The 6,596-nt window shown below is 38.7% G+C and overlaps 1 pseudogene; it reads right to left on the bottom strand.

The window, feature by feature from the left end:
- Window positions 1–208: 208 nt before the first annotated feature.
- Window positions 209–6,183, bottom strand: LOC121392688 (annotated as a pseudogene).
- Between the last annotated feature and the right edge of the window lie 413 nt (window positions 6,184–6,596).

Genomic DNA, 6,596 nt, shown 5'->3' with positions numbered 1-6,596 from the left:
GCTCCTGCTTTATTGAAAATTCAACAAAAATACTTCAAGTTCAATCTGAACAGAGTATAGTCCCAACAACACACACACACACACTGACCTTTTTTTTGGTAAATAGCTATCCAGTCAGTGGATGCAAACCATGAGTGAGACTGATATCTTGAACACCATGCGTTGAGATTACCCAAAAAACCTTTTAGTTTAAATCAATTTGAAGAAGTTACGAAGCAAACAAGTCCTTAAGATCTGCTGTGAAATGGGAAGGGAAGTGAACCTAAAAAGTGGAACACATTAACATATGACACAAGAATGGAAGAGAAACAAAATAAGTAGAGCAGAAACAACTGTGGTCCCCCCCCCCCAATTATCAGTCCAAATTTTATTGAAACTACTAAGGATCACTTACTTTTCCAGAGACAATCTTTCATAGGATTTGGATAGGTTGGGTCGGCAAAGAAAAGAAAGAGGATAACCAGCGGCCATTTCATAAATCAACACACCCAATGCCCACCAATCAACTGCTTTATTCTAACCCATAAAATATAGAAACTATTATATTGAATGATATATACTCATTTGTAATTTTCTTCAGCTTGTGTACAGAGCACGACAGCTGTCCATTAAGGACAATTGTTTACATATTGTTTATACTTACATAGCAACCCTACCCTAAAAAACCACAAGTATGAGGTGACTATTAATACATTAAAATCCATCACATCTGTATTGATCAATTATGTTATATCTAATGGTTGGTTGTGTCAACAGATAGTTTTTTTTTTTTTTTGTAATAAATATATATCTATTAGGGCAAACAAATAAACAGGTTGTATATCAGAGTAACATTCCAAATACATAAGTGTCACCTTAGCTATTAGAAACCGATGTAGTGTGTAGTGCTATTGAATAAACTTTGAGTGAAATTGAGGGGATACATTCCATGAGTTGTAAATTTTCACATAGTAAAGCTAATGAAATTTAACCAACTTTAGAACAACACCTGTATTAGTTTCTCTACTTTTACTCAAAGCCATTCTATGCAGATTAAAAAAAATTGTTGCTTAAGACAGTTTGACACAAATGGGAGGACCCACAGTTGATATTAAAGCTATTCTTTGGTCACACCCAAGGAATAATCTTCCCACCCCCCCCCAAAACATACTTTTTTTGCTTGGACGAAAGAGCCTGTCTCTTTCAGCTTAAACTCACGAAAGCTAAGTTCAAAAGCAAATTACTAGAATATAGTTATTAGGACTATAATGGTGTAAAAACATTTATATTGAGGTATCTCAACAAAGCAACCATCAAGTGGCAACCATTTCCTAAAGAGATTGGTGGCGGGGGGGGGGGGGGGGGGGTGGGGGGGGGGGGGGGGGGGGGGGGGGGGGGGGGGGGGGGGGGGGGGGGGGTGATGGGGGGGGGGGGGGGGGGGGGGGGGGGGGGGGGGGGGGGGGGGGGGGGGGGGGGGGGGGGGGGGGGGGGGGGGGGGGGGGGGGGGGGGGGGGGGGGTGGGGGGGGGGGGGGTGGGGGGGGGGGGGGGGGGGGGGGGGGGGGGGGGGGGGGGGGGGGGGGGGGGGGGGGGGGGGGGGGGGGGGGGGGGGGGGGGGGGGGGGGGGGGGGGGGGGGGGGGGGGGGGGGGGGGGGGGGGGGGGGGGGGGGGGGGGGGGGGGGGGGGGGGGGGGGGGGGGGGGGGGGGGGGGGGGGGGGGGGGGGGGGGGGGGGGGGGGGGGTGGGGGGGGGGGGGGGGGGGGGGTGGACCATTTTCCGGGGGGGGGTAAGGGGGGGGGGGGGGGGGGGGGGGGGGGGGGGGGGGGTGGGGGGGGGGGGAGGAATGGGGGGGGGGGGGGGGGGTGGGGTGGGGGGGGGGGGGGGGGGGGGGGGGGGGGGGGGGGGGGGGGGGGGGGGGGGGGGGGGGGGGGGGGGGGGGCATGAGGGGGGGGGGGGGGGGGGGGGGGGGGGGGGGGGGGGGGGGGGGGGGGGGGGGGGGGGGGGGGGGGGTGGGGGGGGGGGGGGGGGGGGGGGGGGGGGGGGGGGGGGTGAGGGGCTTCCTGTGCTTCGGTAAACTATTTTCAACCCTTCAAGCATAATATTGCTTTGATCAGCTGTCTTTCAGTACAAAATAGTTTGAACATTGGAATCTAGTGTGTCCTTCACTATCTCTATATTCATTAGTGGCACCACATGTGTTGTACCCTTGGCAACAGCCAATTAGATTGTGGAATCACACTTTTGTCACTGTAAAACAGTGAAAAGTTCGATTACAACAGTGAAATTTAGAATTTACTGTATATACTATTATATGATTATTATTTATAAACAATATAAATAGGAGATCACCTTTGAGAGGATAATTTCAGGAGCCAAGTACTCTGGAGGTGCCACATAGAGTCCATGTCCTACCTTTAACACGTTTAGCAAACCAAAGTCAGTAACCTAGTAAATGATATAGTAAGCTGTATGTCATAATATTAACAAGACTTATAGTACAAAAATACCTTTACAAAACCTTGGTGATCAATTAGAAGATTCTCTGGCTTAAGATCTCTGCAAAATACAAACCTATAATAATAATAATATAGTGTCTGATCATGCCTAAAATGTTTTAATTTTGTCTTTTGTTATCTAATTTCCATTCAAATAGCATATCCCATTAATGTTATTATAGTAAATATATTTTAGCATAATTCATAAGTTGAAGCATTGCTTTGAAGTAACTTATACACTGTGTATAAAAGAATGGTCTTACAAATGATTACTAAATCAAGTATTTTGGATAATTTTCAGTATTTGCATAATAGTGGTAATAAGACATGCAATATTATAATATTTGGACACCAACTAAATGGTTAATATAAAGGCCACAAAACTCCACCACCACATGGTGACTGTGTGAACTTTAAAATGGCTGTCATATGAAACATTGGCAGCAGAAGACTGGCAACTGAGTATAAATTTTACAACTCGATCCAGTAACCCTGTTTCTTATAGTTTCTCAAAGCTCTACTAAAGGTAACTCACAATTCTCAGTGTTGTGGAACTTTGAGTTCATAAAAAATAAAACCATGTAAGTACATACATTTATGTAATGTGTCTGTGGTCCTTTAAGACTATTTTATTTAGTTCACACTAGTAAAAATAATCAATAATTAAAGCCTTGATACCTCAACAAAGTATGTTACAGTGCTAAAGTCATCTAACACATAACTTACGACTAGATGTATCTCTATGGTTAAATGTAGTTAGTAGACAAACATACATTGAAAATGTGTATTATTTATACTGTACCTGTAAACAATGTCCAAGTAATGAAGGTATTCAAGGCCAAACACAATTTGAGAGGCATAAAATCTTGAGTGAGCTTCACTAAGAAAAGCAAAATGAATATTTTATTACTAGTGGTTTTAATGGGATGGTCGATTATTTAAGAACACAAATAATTAATTGTTATTCTACTGACTGAATAATCTCTTACTTAAATCGACCAATTCTTTCTTAAATGTTGAAAACATTTCCTCCACCAGACACAAACTCCAATACATGTAAAGTGATGAGTTGTCCTATAGTAACACCACAATTAACTTAAAAAACTAATACATGACTGCCACTTTATAACACCAAGTGGGATCAGAGGTTCATTTTTAATCGGATGCATGGACTTGGGGACGGGTATCATATAAAATACATTGGTATGTAACCACCATTCATGAAAGTTATGAATTTAATTATATATGAAATTGAGGAATTACTATTCACATTGAGAATGACTGCAGTTTAGTGGAATTTCATAATGATCAACGCATCAACCTAATTTGGGTGTGGCATCATTGATACATACTGAGTCACATGAAGCTTTTTGTTGTTCTTGGCTGCTATCTCTTCCTAATTCTTAATTATACTATTAAAGGTACTTTTAATAATTTCTGAACTTTTCTGCTGAAGCCCAGAGAGCAATTGTGTAAGCATTTGTCAATTACATACAATGTATGTGATAACAAGCTCATGATGAAATGTGAAGAAGCACCATTCACTTTATATGGGATTTATGGTTTGGGACTTTCCTAATAACTAGCATTGTTTTTGGATAAAATTTGTGGACGTTGCAAGGTCATTTGAATGGTACAAACCACTTCTCTCTAGCTTATCCCTTACCAGAGTTTTATAACAATGAGTTAGTGGTCATTCTCGATAGAACAGAGTATATCATGTTTGTGTTAATAATAGATAATGAAGACAGCTTGCAAAGTCATTTGAATGGTTACAAACCACTTCTCTCTAGCTATCCCTAACCAGAGTTAACAATGAGTTAGTGGTCATTCTCAATGTGAACGAGTATATCATGTTGTTGTATAATAGATAATGAAGACAGAGTTCACTTTCTTTTAAAGTAAAAGTCTAAATTGACAACAAAAGGAAAATTTATTGAAGCAAGAATCTTCTTTCATTTAAAGTGTGTTCCCCTTGTTTAAGTTTCACTACCTAGAGAGAAACAAATAGCTCTGCCAGTCATTTATATCAAGTAATACTTGTATTACATATAAAAGATGTAGTCTAATTTGTATGTATGTACCTTTGCTTTGTCTAATATCTTCATTGCAAATAACCACTAGTCTTGTTTATGTTGTACTAACATAAACACGTCCAAAAAAGACCAGTCCTAATGTCTTGATACGTTCAAAATCATCTAGCTTCCTTGTGTCTATTGAGAGAAAAACATTAATATATTATACATTACCAATAAATACTATTTTAGTCTTCAGGACTAATGATCTTTGCATGTATGACACATCATATGACATCATTATTGACTTAAGAGGACTGCCATGATTTCAATATCAACAAACTCAGACAGGCTATAGTTCATTGTTTATAAAGTATAGAAAATAATCAATCGTTTCCAACTCTTGCCCATAGTATCTAATAGATATCATTATGCCCTTAAAAGGAAGTCAGCTAAGATATAAACACATAAGTAATGTTTACAAATGTATAAAATTCTGCATAAACAGGAATGACTACAATAGTGGTACGAAAGCTCCAGTTATATGGGTCACCAGTATATATATATCAATCATTTTGTGTTGATAAATCCTGCATAATACCTGTGTTTTACTAAATGACTATTTCACATAGTCTCCTTAGCTCGTAGGACAAAAATAAATAAAAAGTAAATAAAATCTATTAAAGTAGTACCACTTATTATATGCATACAATTCTAGGAAAAGATACAATTGGTGTCTCAACATTTAAATAAAAGAACATATGAAGTTAAATTCAAAAGCATAGATATATATAACACAAATATTAAATGGTTAATTTTATAAACATGTTATTCGATATATACCCATTGAACACAATTTGTTATATTGGTTATATACAACGACAATATGTAGGTGTATTATATTGTGACTTAATAACACTTACAATCGTGTTTCATGTATATCAATTACAACAAAGACTAACACTAGATGTTGCAAATAGAATCAGATAATCCTGTAGATGTCCAATGCAATTTATTAGGACCAAAAATGTCAATATCAGAGAATGCTATTTGATTCCACATATATCTATGTTATAATACATGATAATTCAAAAGTGTATAGAAAATATGGATAACAGTTAATAGCCCGTTGGTAGGGAAAAACGGGAAAAATAGGGAGGAAACGGGGTTAAAATATAGCTAAGATGGTATTTAGTATTGTTTTTTTAATATGACATACAGGTAATTATACATTTTTATCTTTTAGTTTTTTTTTTTTTTTTTTTTTTAATATTTAAAACAGTGAAATTGCAAAGTAATTTTAATATTATAACTCACTCTGGAGGGGCATCCATTTTTGTTTGAAATTCTGTCTTGGGTTCTTCTGCCAAAAAATGCTTGAATGGAAAGAATGAGAATCAGTAATCAAATTTTTTAATTGATTATTTAACATTAGCTGCTACTAATTATATTACGTAATATAAAACAGTAACAAGATTTAATTAAACAATGACATTTTTGAACTTCCGAATAGAAAAAATCTAAATCAAATAAGTTGATCTCATTAGCACTAATTATCAGTAATTAACAAAGTTCAAGTAAACTAATCAATACCATTCAAAATTCAGAGCAAACCATAACAGTACTTGACCAAAACCATATTTCCTTATGCAACATAACCTACATCTTGCATCTCGCTTTCCTGGAGGCTTTCCCATCTTTCTCTGCCCTAGCGATGTTGAATTATCAAAAGGAGAGTGCCTATTGACAGTTTCGTCGTTTGAGGACTACGTAAGTTTCTTTTCTCTACTTATAGAAAGCCACTTATTTTCTAATATGGCCAAACCAGTGTGCTGGAAAGTTAGTGAGCGTTACTGAAGTGTCTGCTTTTTATTGTAAGATGTAGGAACATCTGTCGGAACACACAGAAGAACATGCAGCCTTCTCTAGCTGATATTCTAGTAACTGCAGATTACAGAGGACATTCAGCCATGGATTAAAGCGACTTGGTACGACAAATAATAATTATGTATGTCGCCATACCCATAATACTAATACAGAAACTGTATATGATTATTATTGTAACGTAAGTTACAATAGTAGATAGAGAATTTAAATTATTGTACACTTT

Source organism: Gigantopelta aegis, unplaced genomic scaffold (assembly GCF_016097555.1).
Source record: "Gigantopelta aegis isolate Gae_Host unplaced genomic scaffold, Gae_host_genome ctg4290_pilon_pilon, whole genome shotgun sequence".
In the NCBI taxonomy this organism is placed as follows: Eukaryota; Metazoa; Mollusca; class Gastropoda; order Neomphalida; family Peltospiridae; genus Gigantopelta; species Gigantopelta aegis.
This window is presented reverse-complemented; position numbering and strand designations above follow the sequence as displayed.